The sequence below is a fragment of the Canis lupus genome, chromosome 5, assembly GCF_048164855.1.
Source record: "Canis lupus baileyi chromosome 5, mCanLup2.hap1, whole genome shotgun sequence".
NCBI classification, from domain to species: Eukaryota; Metazoa; Chordata; class Mammalia; order Carnivora; family Canidae; genus Canis; species Canis lupus.
In genome coordinates, this window is record NC_132842.1 from 32,697,884 (window position 1) to 32,713,937 (window position 16,054).

Here is a 16,054-nt window from a genome sequence, read left to right on the forward strand (position 1 = left end):
GTATAAACGTGAGACACAAACTGACACCATAAACTACTGTGAGCACATTGATGGTAGGTAAGCCTTCCAGCCTTTTCTTCAAGTAACTAAACAAAGCAAATGTGCGTGGCCATCAGGGAAAAACAGATTTTTCTTAAAGACTCTGACTTTAGGGTGACCAAGAACGTTGAGAATCTTACATTTTCTCTCCTAATGGAGTGAAGAGACTCATAACGGTCCCCAACCAAGGACATTGCTCGTAACCAGATCTTGACCAGTCAGGAAAATGGACAATCACATGGTGTTGAAAGAAATAAGGTATGTGATGCACAAGTGAGAAGCCATGACAAGTGCTCCAACTTGGTGAGATACCCAACGGACCCCAAACTCAAGTCAACCCTCCAACAACATGCATGTGGTGTGCTATGTGTATAGGGTGTGTGTGCATGTGTGTGTGTGTATGAGTGTCTCACACACAGTAAAGGTTATATAACCTAATCCAACCCATGTGTAGAAGAAGATAGAAATAAGTGGGTTTTTTTTCTTTTTCATTAATAACAACTAATTTAGAGCAGTATGGGCTCTCAGCAAACTTAAAGGTTATCTACAGAGATTTCCCACATACCCTCTGCCTCCCCAAACCACAGCCTCCCCCATGGTCAACATCCCCACCTGCTGCTGTTTGTTACAAAGGATGAACACACGTCCTCATCACCCAGAGTCTGTTGTTTACCTTAGGGGCAGCCTTTGGTGTCTGTACATTCTGTAGGTTTAGAAAAATATGTAATGACATGTGTCCATCATTATGCTATCACACAGAGTATTTCCAATGCCCTGAAAATCCTGTGTGTTCCTTCTATTCATCCCTACAAACACACACACACACACACACACACACACACACACACACACCTGGCAGCCTTTTTACTGTCTCTCTAGTTTAGCCTTTTCCAGAATGACATAAAATTGGGATCATGCTGCTGTAACCTTCTTAAATTATTCACCTAATAATATTGTTACTCACTTAATAATATTATTATTCACTTAATACAATGCATTCAGGTTTCCTCCATGCCTATTCATGACTTGATAGCTCATTTCTTTTTAATGCTAAATAATAGTCTACAGTCTGGATGGACACAGCTAATTGATCCATCCACCTACTGAAAGGCATGTTGGTTGCCTCCAAGCTTTTGGCAACTATGAAGAAAGCTCAATAATGGTTCTGTGCAGATTCTGGTGTGGACTTGCTTATTTTTTTTAACTTCTTATTTTTTTAAAGATTATTCATGACAGACACCGAGAGAGAGGCAGAGACACAGGCAGGGGGAGAAGCAGGCTCCTCACAGGGAGCCCGATGTGGGACTCGATCCCCAGACCCAGGATCATGACCTGAGCCGAAGGCAGACTCTCAACTGCTGAGCCACCCAGGAGTTCCTAACTTTTTATTTTAAAATAGTCATAGATTCACAAAATATTGCAAAGACAGTGCAAAGATATTCCAGGCACCTTTCCGCCAATGGCTGCATCTTACATACATATAGTAAAATGTGAAAAACAGGAAATGACATGGGTACAACCTGTGTGCCTACTTCTGTGTCATTCTATTATTTGTGCAGATTTGTGTAACCACTGCTGGCTCAATAAGATATGGAATATTCATCACCACAAAGTTCTCCCTGGTACTACCCTGTTGAGTTGGGTCCTCCACAAAGATACATTGAATTATTTAGCTCTATACCTATGGATGTGGCCTTATTTGGAAATAGAGTCTTTGCAGATGTGATCAAGATGAGATGAGGCCACACTGCATTATAGTAAGCCCTAAATCTGATAACTTATGCCCTTATCAGAAAATAAGAGGCACAGACACTTACAGGGAGGAGATCACATGAAGATGGAGACAGAGGCTAGAAGGATGAGTCTGCAAGCCAAGGACCACCAAGGATGGCCAGCGACCACCAGAAGCTGGAGGAGGCAAGGAAGGATCTCAATCCTCCCTTGTAGGCTTCAGAAGGAACATGGCTCTACTAACACCATGATTTCAGACTTCTAGCCTCCAGAACTGTGAAGGAATAAATTTCCATTGTTTTAATTCCCCTGCTTTGTAGTCATTTTTTGCAGAAGCCCTGGAAAACGAATGCCTATCTCTTCTTATATCTACCTCCCCTGCTACCCACCCCACTATCTGTAACCCTTGCCAACCACTAATCTGTTTTCCTTTTCTCTAATTATGTTGTTTGATGATGTTAAACAAATAGAATTATACAGTAAGTGACATTTTAGGATCCGTGTTTTTTTACTCAGCATAATGCCCTTGAGATCAATTCAAGGTGCTGTATCCACAGTTCATTACTGTGTCTAGTTGAGTAATATTCCCTGGTATGGATGCTCCATGGTCTGTTTAACCATCAATCTATGGAGAGACATCCTGGTTGTTTCCAGTTTTTAGCAATTACAAACCAAGCTACTTTAAACAATTACCTACCCTCATTACTACTAGCATAACTTTTCATTTTTCTGGAGTAAATCTCCAGGACATCAAATACTGGATTATATTGTAAGTGCATATTTATTTTCTTGAGTATCTGCCATAGTGTTTTCCAGAGTTGACCACACCATTGTATATTTCCACCAGCAATGTAGAGAGACTCAGCTTCTCCATGTCCCTGCCAGCATTTGGTGTTGACACTATTTTTTATTGTAGCTGATCTAACAGGTGTGTAATAATAATTCATATGACTTTTTAAAAAAGATTTTATTTATTTCTTCATGAGAGATACACAGAAAGAGATAAGCAGAGACAGTGGCAGAGAGAGAAGCAGGCTCCATGCAGGGATCCCTATGCGGGACTCGATCCCGGGACTCCAGGATCCCGTCCTGGACTGAAGACAAGTGCTAAACCACTGAGACACCCAGAGATCCCCCTCATATGGATTTTAAGCTTAAATTTCCCTAAAAGCTACTGATGCCAAACATGTTTCCATGTGCTTTTCTTCTATCAAAAATCCTTCTCCGTGAAACATCTCCTCATGTCTTTTGCACATTTTCTAATTAATTTTTGTTTTAGTGTTAAGTGTTCTTTATATATTCTACATACTAGTCCTCCATCAGATCTGTGGCTTACAAATATTTCCTCCTGTCTGTAACTTCTCTGCACAGAGTCTTTCTGTTAATAGGATCTTAAAACTCTTAACAGAGTCCTTTACAGAGCAAAAGCTTTTAATTTGAAGAAGTACAATTTATATATATTTTTTCTTTTCTGGATTGCATCGCTGATGTCCTATTGAAGAACTCTTCACCGAATCCTAGATTCTGAAGATTTATTCCTATGTTATTTCTATGAATTTTATATTTTTATGTTTTACATGTAAATCTATGATCCATTTTTAATCTATTTTTGTACAAGGTGTGAAATTGAGATTGTTTTCTTTTAACCTATATCTAATTTCTCCATTATTTGTTTATTTATATCCTTTTTATTCTAAAATAAAATAAATCAGTATTCCCCATTTTTGAGAGATTCATAGTAACTCCTATAACAATAAATGTAAGAACTAGTGAAAATTAAGTGTCTAAGAAATAAATACCTGTGTCCAGCTTTTCATTATTTTTAAGTATTACTTTAACGATTCTGACCAATACAGCTTTGATAACAAGGTTTGCATCACCCCAGGGGTTAATCTGATGGCACCTTAGCAGCTAGTTGCTTGGTGCAGGTGCATATAAATCCAGAATCATGAGGTTTTTGTATCAGGAAACTACTTCTAAAACAAAGCAAGATGTAAGAAGAGATTATTAAAAAGTATAGGAAGCTAATATGTCATCCGGGAAGTAGTTAAGAATAATCAGAAAAGCGAGGATGGAAGGTCTGTGTGGGAACAGTGGCTCTCTTCCTCAGGGAGCGTGGCAGAGACACATTGCCAGCCAGCATTGCCGCCTCGGAAAGCTGAACCATTTATCTCCCCTGGAACCCAAACATCGTCTCAATATCTATCAGAGCCTCCTTTTAGAATCGCCCTCAGTCATGTAAGAAACTACCAGTAATCATTTCTTTAAAGTCATGCACACACAACACAAATACACACAGTTATCAAAATGTCAACACACTAGTTGGAGATTATTTACCATAGCTGACTGAATCTGAATTTTGGCTATTTTCAAAGTCTTAGCTCCACATTCATAGGATACACTTCTAGGGTTAAACATTTTTTAAAGGTTGAGCTTTGCTTAAAAGAAAGAGAGAAAAAGGAAAGGAAAGGAAGGAAGGAAGGAAGGAAGGAAGGAAGGAAGGAAGGAAGGAAGGAAGGATGAATGAACTATGCACCCTTCCAAAGGAATTCTCTGGAAAGCAACAATTTTTTAGTGTATAAATTTGTGTTCTTTTAAAATCCATAAACATTGCTTTATTTTTTTTAATTGTAATGTTTAATTAAATATACTTGGGAAAATATACCTGACTAATTTTTCCTTTTTAAAAAAGTCTTTCTTTCCAGGTTTCAGTTGAGCGAGAGATACCCCCCCCCCCATATTATTTTTGGAGCTTTGTGTGTTTTCCTTGGCCAGGAGAAGAACATTGTGGTACTCTGAAAATACACGGGCCAGACTTATATAGAAAAAGAACGGGTAACACACACATTTATTTTGGCCCTTTCTTGAACTCCCACTGTAAAATATGGAAAAAGATGTTTTGAAAGATATAAACTCACAATAATTTTTTTTTTAGGAGAGTGTAGGAAAGAAAAGCAGCTACGTTTTGGAAGCTAGGCAGAGGGAGTTCCATTTCCAGAAATAAGGCACACCAGGTTATTCAGATCATCTTCCCCTTTGAACATAATAAAAGGATGATTGAACTCTAAAGAAGCTCATTTTAAAGTTCCTGGCCAGCTGACAGGATAATAAGTAATTGTCAGGATGGACAACACGTCAGGAACCCAGAGGGGCTTAGCCATGCACAGAACAGCTTTTGTCCTGTGGGCACCAGCCAAAGCAAGCAGAAATAAACTGAAATTTCATGGCTCTCAAGGTTTGGAGACACGCAAAAGTGGGGGCTTCTCCAGGAAGTCGTGCCCCTCTAAGGCTAGGGTCAGAAAGCCCACCGTCTCCATGCAATGTCTAGCAAATTGGATGGAAAGCCCACCCTGAAACCCAGAATCAACTCATGCGCTTGGAACCAAACCCGATGAAGCAGTAGGTACAAAACAAGATAAAACCAAAAGCCAGAGCATGCTTCTTGTCCAGTGTTGAAATCTGGCCCCTCCAGGTCAGGAACAGGATGGAGTGAGTGCTCCCAACAGGTGTCCTCAGCATCAGATAAGGCGCCAACGGCAGAGTCAGGAGCACAAACGGGTGCACGGACTGGGAGGGAAGGAGCAGACGGTGTGCCTTTCAGAGCACAGAATGGTGCACGGGGCAAATGAACATGCTAGAGCTAAGGAGAAGGTCGGGGGGGCGGGGTGTCGACAAAAGCAGAAAGCAGAGCTGGCCGGGGAGCATGAGCAGACATGCTGGGGCCTCGGTGAGGGTGCTTGTTTGGGGTTCCCAGCTTGAAGGAAGGAGAGTGGATTGGGGGGAAGTGATAGCGCTGTGTGACTTACATCTTTATTAACCAAACTCCCTTTCTTTGCTCCAGGAAGGCAGAGGAAGGGGGAGGGAGTGGGGGGGCTGTCAGAGGAGGGGGCTGGGGCCCTGGTCGAGGGCCCCCACCACAGGGGCTGCTGGACCCTCCCTGATGGGATGTTGGGCCTCAGGGGCAGGGAAATCAAGAGCGGTTGTTAAGCAGGTGTCTTGAACAAGAGGTAGATAATAGTACTGTTCAGAAACAAGCATTGGGATGAAGACGTGGTGACAGAGGCGAGGCACGAAGGCTGTTGTATTTGAAACGCTCGTGCAAATCAGGAGGGCTGTGGGCTGCGCAGATGGGTGCCTGGGTCTCTAACCCAGGGACGTGCCTCTGGGATCTTCCAGCACGCAGCTGGGCATAAAGTCCTGGCTGGAGGCTGAGCTCTGTCTGGGAGACGGGGTGGTAGAGCGGCCAGGGAGGAAGAAGGGAGCAACTGGAGAAAGGACAGGGACCCAGCTGAGAAGGAGCAGCCGGTGGGGCAGGGGAAAGCCACAGCGAACCTTCCAGAAGGCATGGCCACCTGGTTTCTGTGCTGTTGTCAGGGCGGACCGGGGTGGGGGCAGGTGACGCCCCAGGGCTAGCAACAGGGAGCCCCAGGACCTTGACTTGGTCTCTGGGAAGCTCTGGGAAGGGCCACCTGCTGACAGTGATCGGGGTGGGGGCAGGGGGATGGGAGAGGGAACCAGAGACGTTGAGTCATAGGCATCCTTGGTTTTGTGGAAGGACAGTGGAGAAAAGATGCAGTGTTGCAGGGAGATGAGGGTCCGGGGAGGCCCTGCCGTGAGGTTGGAGGGGTCATGACGTGTCACAATGAGCCACCAGAGGATGCAGAGAAGGGGCTGGGGCTTCGGGGAAGCAGGAAGGACCCAGAGCCCGGGTCGGGTGCTCCTCAGAGAGACGCGGAGGAAAGGGGTGAGCATGCAGGTGAGCCAGCGGGAGAGGCCAGGTGTGCGGCTGCGGAGGCACGACCCCACTGGCCCCCTGCTCGGCCGCTCTGGCCTCTGGCTCCGCTGCTGCCCCCGACAGGGCTGTCCGCCTCCCCCAGGGTGGTCCCCATCCCCTCTGCTCGTCTGCTTCTCAGCGGCGGGCAGAGGGCAACTCTCCCTCCCCCCAGCTTTTGGATTTATTCGAGCCCTCAGCAGAGAGGACGATGCCCTCACATTGGGGCGCACAATCCCCATTCCACATTCCACTGGTTCCCACAACCTGCGTGGAAACACCCCCCTGACACTCCCAGAACAATGCCCGACCAGCTGCCCAGGCATCCCGCGACCCCGTCAGGGTGACACAGAAAGTTAACCAGCACGATGTGCCGCCAAGCCACCTGAGCGGGATCTGGCTGCCGAAGCATACCTGTAAGGGACCCTACTACCTCCCGGCCTGGCTAGACCGCCTGCCCTCCCGGGTCACCAGCAGGCAGGTGGCCAAGGGTGGGAATTCTCAGCCTCTATGATCACATGAGTCAGTTTCTCATAATAAATCCTCCTTCATAGATGTAGCCCTAGTACATGTGCGTATATCTACTGAATGACACAGGTGTAACCTCCATGGATACATAGCTTCCTGCCCCGTTTCTCTGCAGACCCCTGACTCGTATGCCCCTTGGGTAGCTCTCTCTGCCTGTTGCCCTGGAAGAAAAAAAAGTGAGGGTGACCTGCCAGCAGCTTCCCAGACTGGCCCACTGTGGGCTCATAGTATGGCCGTGGGTAGCTTCTCTTTGGATTTTGGTTTCTTCATCTGAATTAGGATTAACAATGTTAGCTGGTTGCCCTACAACCAAACAAAATAAGAGCAATAGAAAAAGAATCAGCACCAGGGCATCTGGTGGCTTGGTTGGTTGAGCATCTGCCTCTTGACCTCAACTCAGGTCTCCATCTCGGGGTCATGGGTTCAAACCCTGCATTGGGCTCTGTACTTGGTGTGGAGCCTACAAGAAGAAGGAAGAGGAGGAGGAAGAAGAAAAGGAGGAGAAGAAGGAGAAGGAGAAGGAAGAGGAGGAGGAGGAGGAGGAGGAGGAGGAGGAGGAGGAGAAGGTGAAGCGATGCCACAGAGCTTGCACCACACAGGGCCCTGCCTCAACAGTTCACTCACTCTGTGCAACTGGGTCCTTTTCATTCCTAGGAAACCAAAGTCCCGGCCCTAAAGCCAAACGAAGGCTTAATGCAGAAGCATCCTCCCACCTTTATTGCATAAAAAGCTGATTTCAAAGAGAACTGAGCAGATACATTCTTCAAAACAAGAGCACGAAAAGTGCAAAATTAGCGCACCCCTTCATGTACTTATCCATGAGGGGATTACATCTTCTTTATTTAAAAACGCGGTCCCCAGGGTCCGCAAGCAGAGGGCGATAACCCGGGTGTGCACGGGGAGTACCCACAGGTGAGTGTGCAGGGAACTCCCGGTGGCAACCCCAGGCGGGCAAGACAAACGAGACCCAGATCAGCCTAGTGCCAAAGAGCCTTCCTTGCACAGTGATCGCCCCCCAAGGCCAACTCGCAGAAAAAGACTTTATAGGAGCTTTATATCAAAGAAAAGCTTTTATCAGCTTTCTATAGCTTTGATTTAACTTGCAATAATGATTGTATTCTTCTCCGACACCACGGTTTTTAAAGCAGGTGTGCAAGAGACGGAGAAGAGAGGATGGATGGTTTTTATGTGGGTGTAAGAGAGGGGGCTGAAGGAATCGTCCTATTTTATGATGATTTTTAAAGATTATATCATTTATGTGAGTTGTGTTTCCTGTGCCTGCTTTTTAAGGATGATTCTTTTTTTTTTTAAGATTTTATTTATTTATTCGTTAGAGACACACAGAGGGAGAGAGGCAGAGACACAGGCAGAGGGAGAAGCAGGCTCCATGCAGGGAGCCCAATGTGGGACTCGATCCCAGGACCCCGGGGTAACGCCCTGGGCTGAAGGTAGACACTTAACCACTGAGCCACCCGGGCATCCCAATGATGATTCTTTTAAACTGGGAATTCATACAAGCAAAGCTTATGCTTGTGACTACTCCTCAGATTTCACACATGCGTGAAGCCAGGAGTGTCCATTAATAATTCAGAAGACCCGGCTTTCATCCCCTCTTGTCCCATGGTCTGATACTTGGGATGCTAATGTGAGGAGACTAGGAACCATGCAGGTGGCATCCCACGGCTCCAACAAGCCTCGCCCGACAATCCCAACAACCACTCAGGGAGACAGCAGTGTCGGTCCCGTAGGATAACCCTCTGTCTGACTCTGGCCTCCTACCAGGTGTTCACTTTTACACAAAATGGGCCTTTCCAGAGCATACATTTCTTTCTCCCTCTCTTCTGCAGCCTGTCTCCAGATGCTCGTAAACAGCCGTGCCTACAGGGTGGCCACAGAGACCTCCTCGAAAACGTTGCCAATGGCGCAGTGATTGGCCTCTATCCGCAAGGACCTCGATGTCCTATTTGGGAAAATTGTTTAGTCATGAGTGCAATCTGTGTGAGATGCAACAGCAAGCGAGGGTTGCGAGAAATGATCTGACTTGCATTACAACTCCTAGGCCGGGAAGGCTCTGTTGGGTGACCGCTCCCTGTATTTTTCCATCAGCGGCAAAGTCGTTAGTGGCATAAAGTGTCACTAACACGTGAAAGGATGACCAGAGGAGAGAGACTCATTCCACTTGACCAACCCAAACACCTGTGGATCGGGTTAGGTGCTTCTTATCCCTTGGTTCTGCAAGTAGGTTCTAGAATCTCTCAAAGCAGAATCGGGAGCATCGCAGGGCTCCAGAAAAATCTGCTGGCCCTACAGGTGAGTGTGCGGTTGAGTCACCCAATCCTCCACCCTTATTCAGCATGACCCACGAGGGCTTGGAGTATGGAAATCCATCCAGACGGGGATTGGACTCGGGGCACCCGCAGCGTCACACGGGTCAGCCAAGCCTCTGCTTCATCAAGGTGATTAGTCACGTTTCTGTCCCCGCTAGCCTGCTGCCTCCCAGCGCGGGAAGACCGCCCCTGTTCTTCCTTTCCTACCTTGTGCCGAACAACTAGAAGTGAGGGAGGGTAGGTGGGCGTCCGAAGCAACCGCAGGAGCCGCAGGACCACGGAGAGCCGGTGCCTACCCCCCAGCCAGCGGGGATGTCTCTGCGCCTGTCATCACAGAGCCTGGCTAGTTAAGAAGAAATGTGGATTTTGCTTTAGCCTAATGAAGCTTTGCCGTTTTTAAAGGACATCACACTGTGATCGCCACGGTCGCGTTAAAAGATAATGCTAGCCGGTGTTGTGCGCGTTATTTTTAGCACGAAGCCTAACGTACAATCTCAAGTTAGGCAGCAGGATCCTTGGGCCTCCCCAGGGTCTCGTTAAAATGAGATGTTTCCCTCTAGAGGTTCACTCGGTAAGCAATGTTTAAACTTCGTAATCAGGCTGCCCTGAGTTGCCATTCGAGAAACAGTTTTGAAAACAAATCCTCCGTCAGACTGTGGCTGGTGCCCTGACAGTCGAATCCCAGTGACTTCAAATGTAGGGAGAAAATGATCTTTGAATGAAAGGTGTCGAGAGCTTTCAGTGCTCTAATTAAGATCTAAGAAGGTACGTATCCAGCTAGAAAGTCACCACCGCATTAAATTATACTCTCCTGAGTAAGCCAACATCAGCTTAACGGCATTTTCCGGGTAACGAGGTTGTGAACGCTAATCCCGATTTTGAATGCGGGTTGGGTATTAACTGCTTCGACTAGAAAAGGCTGGGATTCTGAGAATAAGACCACTTTTAAAATTAGTCAAGATTGTTTTTATAGCTGGCAGACAGCCACACCTGTGATAAAACAGGGCTCGTCGTCTACTCAGCTTTCCGTTGCTAAGCACACGCCCAGTCTCCTCAGGAGGAAGTCCCTAAAAAGTGGAATAAAATAAAGATCGTCGCAAGATGGATGTAATATTCCATCTCCTGTGGTTGAGATGAAACATTTCATCTAACGGAGGTGGTGTGAGGCTGCTGTGTGCCCACCTGGGGTGTATTTCCATTCTGGGGTGGGCTGGGAGTCACCTCGTCGCTCCTCAGCGGGGTCCCAGCCCGGGAGGCTGGCCTTCACCCCATAAGCATGAGGGTGTCTGTGTTCATAGACAACAGCTCTGCTGAGACGGAGCCACCAAGACTGGTTCTCAGGCATTTCTGGACATGCTAATGCTCTGCCAGCAGGTGGTCTGCTTTGCTAGTGCACCGTAGTCCTTCCTTCTGAGGGTGACATTTATCTCAAACCACTGACTTTCCAGGCTGGCTCAGACTCCTAAACCCGTCTTGGAGACCAGTAGGGCCAATGGGTCAGGTGAGAGACCCCAATCAGTGGGAGTCTGGGAAATTCTTCATGAGCTGAGTTTGGGCTGCACCTTGACCCACGTCTGTCAGTCCAGCTTTGCGATTTGATGAGCGACCTGATGCCACGGGGCCGATACCTAGAGCCAGAGTCGTTAGTGAGCTCTCCACATGATCGTGACACCAGGCTGTTGTCGCGAGAATAAAGTCAGAAGTGCAGTCTCCTTGGGAATAAATGATTTCCTAGTGAAAGCGATGTGCTCAAGGATCCACAAACTGAAATGAGTCCTGCTCCCAATATAAACAACAAACAACCCCAGGAAGGCATGCAGGGAACACTCCTTGAATCAAACAGACCGGAGACGATCTGGACTCCACTGAGTGGCCTGGCTAGGTTCAACTGATGACAGACCACCCCTGGGCATAGGATCATGTCACCTCCAGGGTCATTTTCCATGAGGCCTCAGCTTTAATAAGGAAACAAAATGTATATGTAGACTTTGATATCAAAATATATACACTTATCTTAAGTGCTTTGGAGCATCAGACCACGTTAATTTATTCAACAACAACAAAAAATATGATCGCTGCCTACGATGCAGCAGGCCCTGGAAAGCCAGATGCAAGATAGGAATTTTGACAGATTCCAAATCAAACACCTCTCAAGGCCCAAGTGCTCTGAAGCATTAGGTAAGCATGGACTGAGTTGACGTGCTCATTACGTATCTCCATTTCTGTGAACTATACCATCCACTCTCACTCGTTGGACAAGGGTGGTCACGTCCCCACCATAAGTGCAGTTTGGATCAGTTTGAAAGCCTCATTCTCTGGTCAGGACCAGGCCAAATCTAATCCAGCAGAGCAGGGAGGAAAAGCAGACACACATCCACCTGTAACGCAGGAAAATCTAATCGCCCTGAGGAATAACACACGGCTCAGTGATTTAGACCAGGCATATTTCCCCGCCTTCCCAGATTTAGTTTGAAGTAAAATCCAATCACCACCAGAACACAAAGTCTAGGCCCTCTTTTTAGGCAAGACACAGAAAATCTTCCATTCATACCTTCGCAAGGTCAGACACGCAGGTACAAACTGTCGTTGGAATAGAAGACTTTGCCGTAACAGCAAGAGAAACATCTTGTGGATGGAATTTGTGCACATCATGCAAGCCAAGAAGATCACCCTCGGGATTCTTAGGGTTTCATTAATGCCAGTCCTTTTTCCATGCCCACCGCCACCACGTCGTGTGTGAATGCAGACTGGCTTTACTTATTATACAGTATGGTTATCACTGCAATATTCACAGAATAGTCTTCCTGGTTGTTAAGTTTTGTATTATTTATATGTTACCAACCTCCTTCTGTGACCCCCAGACCTGCCAGCTGGGGGTTAGCTGTGTGTTTCAGGTACTAGCGATGCCATAGGACGGTCTGCTCCTGCTGCTCTAACAGGACACCACAGACAGAGAGCTTAACCAGGCTCTGGGGGCTGTAGGTCTGAGATCGGGGGGGGGGGGGGTATGTCCAGGCAGGGGTAGGTCCAAGATCCAGGCAGGGGGCAGGTCTAGGATCTGGGGCAGGGAGGGGGAGGGGATGTCCAAGATCCAGGCAGGGGGCAGGTCTAGGATCTGGGGCAGGGAGGGGGAGGGGATGTCCAAGATCCAGGCAGGGCAGGTCCAAGATCCAGGTGGGGGTAGGTCCCGAGATCCAGGCAGGACAGATCCAAGATCCAGGTGGGGGCAGGTCCAAGATCCAGGTGGGGGCAGGTCCAAGATCAGGGGGCAGAGGTCTAAGATCCAGGCAGGGGCAGGTCTGATGTCAGGTGAGACACCCCACTTCTTGGTTCACAGATGGCATCCTCTCGCTGTGTCCTCAAGTAAATAAAGGGACAACGGGCTCTCTGGGGTCTCCTTTACAAGGACACCAATCCCATCCTGGGGGCTCTACCCTCACAACCTCATCCCCTCCCAAAGACCCCACCTCTCAACACCATCATCCGGGGGTTAGGTGTCAGCATATGCACTGGGGGGGCCACAAGCCATCCGTCCACAGTGGCAGTTTGTCATGTGCTCCTCGCTGCACGTCTGATGGCACGTCTGATGGCCCTCGACCCCCTCATTCAACATCAGTCCAGGGAAAAGCACACGTTTGCCGCAGATGTTCTTGGCCAGTGGGTCCTTTAAAGTGGAAAATTGCTTTGCTCCTTTAAGTGACACACAGGACCTCCAGCTGCAGTGCGCTGTCTGCCACCAGTGGGGTCGGGCTTGGGGGGCAGGAGGTGAGGGCCCCCACATCCCACTCCCCAGGACGGTGGTCAGTTTGTGTGAGGGGAGGGGGCTCAAACAGAAGGGGCCACATGGGAAGTTCCTCAGGACCTTGAACAAAGTCCTGTCTCACGTGACGTCTTTACAAGCTGGGGTGCTTGTCAGTCACGCGGCGGCCCTGCGCCGAAGCTCACCAGGAATGCTGACCCAGACACCAGCAACGCTGGGGTGCTCAGAGAGGTGAGAATGGAAGCAGGGAGCAGGTGTGGGCGCACTGCGGGGAGGTGCCATCCGAACTGCTGGCCACATGCCTCCTCTGCTGAGGCCCGGCTCGTCCTCATCTTGGGGGTGCCACTAACACAGGGAGGGAGAAAGCCCCCTCCCCATGAGGGAAACACACCCTTTTGTTCAAAGCTGGTTTTTCAGGATGACTCACGGAGGGCTATTTTCACGGGTGCTTAGCCTGTGTGTCTGCATGTTCATCTCCTCCAGCGACCACAGAAAATCCGTGACCTTCAGCGCAAGGGGCCTCCCAGCCCGTCTCCACCTCTTCTCCTTGGAACGCTCTCCAACACCCCCCGCGCAAGTCTATGAAGACCAAGGAGATCGCACGCCTACAAGATGCAGACGCTTCTTGCTCTGGTCCCTGCTCTAGAAGAGAAGCCACAGACGTGAGTCACACACCCAGAGCCCTGTGTGTCTGCAGGGACCAGCTGGGCCATCTGGTCTACCGGCCCCACAGCGCTGCGGTCACCCCCACCGCCGCTGTGCCAGCCCGCCCCGGCCAGCGCCACGGGCCCCTGGTGGGTTGATGAGCCCACCTGCTTGTCTCCAGTGGCCACTGAGCCACCACCTCCAGCTGTGAGCCCCACGAGGACAGAGCCTCACTTACCCACTGTACCTTCCAAGACTACAACATCTTTGGGCGTGTGGTAGGAATTCAATAACTACTTTGGGATGAGCACATGCATATTTACAGTGATTACACTGGGGCAGGGGGACAAAGAAACTGAGAAAATGAAATTTGCTTTTCACTGAATTCTCTGAAGTGTGATTTTTTTTCCAAATCTATAGCAAACAATGTGTTACGGAGAATGACAAATCCTGGAAGTAAATAACCCTTCATCCAAAAGGTGATCCTGTGCTGAAAGGGCCTGTTGGGTCCTCTCAGGCCAACGGAGGAAAGGCGGGGCAGCCCGAGGAGCTTCAGCTGTGCCCCAGCCCCTTGCTCCCTTCACGGTCCCGAAACCAATCCTAAAACATTCCCTCCCTCCAGTGCAAGAAGGGAGGTGCTTGTAGCAGGAGGGTCCGGTGTCTGTGCTTGCAGCTATATCCCTGCAGGTCCCTCACCTTGGGTGTGGTGACCCTGGCCACTGAAGCTTTCAGCACGTTGCTAGATATGTGGCCACAAATGGGTGACACCTGAGGGTGCAGTTGCCAGCCCCGTGGCACGCCTGAGCGGAGGCTGGCAGGTGAAGGGGCCCTCCTTCATGTGGTGAGGACCTGCTGCCAATATAGGTGAGGCCCGAAAGGACCGTGCTGTGTCATTAACGTGGGTCAGCCCTCATGTGTGCTCCGTCGAGGCGACTGGCTTTGGCTGCTTGGACAGAACTAGGTTTGATGGGTTGATTCCATTGGGAAAAGCTGTTTCTAGGGGAAGAGTGGAAACATCAAACAAAGAAAAGGTTCTGAGAAAGGTCAGCCCTCCATGTCCTGCTATTGTTCTTGACGCCCCCCAAAAACAACACTTGGTGAAGGGGCCCCCGGGGGCCCAGAGTGTGTGCTCCTAACGGTGCGGGCGGCCAGAAGAAGCAGCGAGCGAGCAGGTCAGAAGCGGGGGCGCCGCCGCCCCCGTGAGTCATCTCTGGGCTCCGTGCAGCGGCCACAACTTCAAAATAGGAAGAGGGGGGTAAGACAGAGAGAGAGAGGGAAGGAGGGAGGGGGAGAGAGAGGGAGAGAGAGAGAGGGAGAGAGAGAGAGTGGACATGTGGCGGGGGAAACAAGAGCCACACTGTTCCTCCAAAGGCAACAAAATAAATCACCACTGGGACCTAACAGTCTCCATGTTTTTTAGGAATCGATCTAGAAAACAAACAAGTAGGAAAAAAAAAGAAAAACTTGGGTGCGTCCAGGGCTGGGATTCGGGGGCCTCACAACCGTAGCAGCAGGGAGGCCGCGGTGCATCGGGCCTGGGGTTCCGCTCGCTGGCAGCTGGGGGCGCCCCAACAGTCACGTCTCCGGGCAGAGGTTGCAGGGGCCCCCCCTCGTGTCCTGGCTTCGGGACTCCGAAGCTGACGAGGCCCCATCCCAGCGGAACACACAGCCACGACTGCCGGCCCCCGGGGCCAGGGACGTCTCCAGGCCTGCCGTCGTGGACGCTGTGCTGCTGGCAGCTCTTCTCTAACCAGAGTAGATGACAGAAGCATCCAGAACAGTAGGAGGGCATGGGCAACACACAGCATCGGGTCCATGGGGTCAGCCCAGGACCTGCTCTCCTGCCAACAACCACACACTGCCCACACCAGGATGAGGTCTGTGGGTCGGGATCCACAGCACACAGCAGGTCAACACAGCGAGCAGGCCGCACTGCACAGGATCCACACCCCATTCCGGGATCCACAGCACACGCCAGGATCCACAGCACACGCCAGGATCCACACCCCAGGATCCACACCCCAGTCCGGGATCTACGTCACACACCAGGATCCGCTGTGAGCCACTTCCCAACACCTTCCTTGCCCAGGCACCATCCTTGGTCTTCCCCGTACACTGAATGGAGTCTTAGCTCCCTGCTCCCCCGCACCCCCCACCCTGGGGCTCATCCTTGTTCCCTGCGTGGTGAGGGCCAGTGATGCGAAGCGGTTGGTCAGGGTTGGTTCTTTGCTCTCTCCCCGTGGGATGACGTCT

At 49.5% G+C, this 16,054-nt stretch overlaps 1 long non-coding RNA gene across 1 annotated transcript; it reads left to right on the plus strand.

Moving 5' to 3' along the window:
- Nucleotides 1-6,439: 6,439 nt before the first annotated feature.
- On the plus strand, nt 6,440-14,155 carry LOC140632929 (uncharacterized). The gene is made up of 3 exons (XR_012030574.1): nt 6,440-6,526; nt 8,917-9,379; nt 13,640-14,155. It is a non-coding gene; the product is annotated as an uncharacterized lncRNA (long non-coding RNA).
- Nucleotides 14,156-16,054: the final 1,899 nt, after the last annotated feature.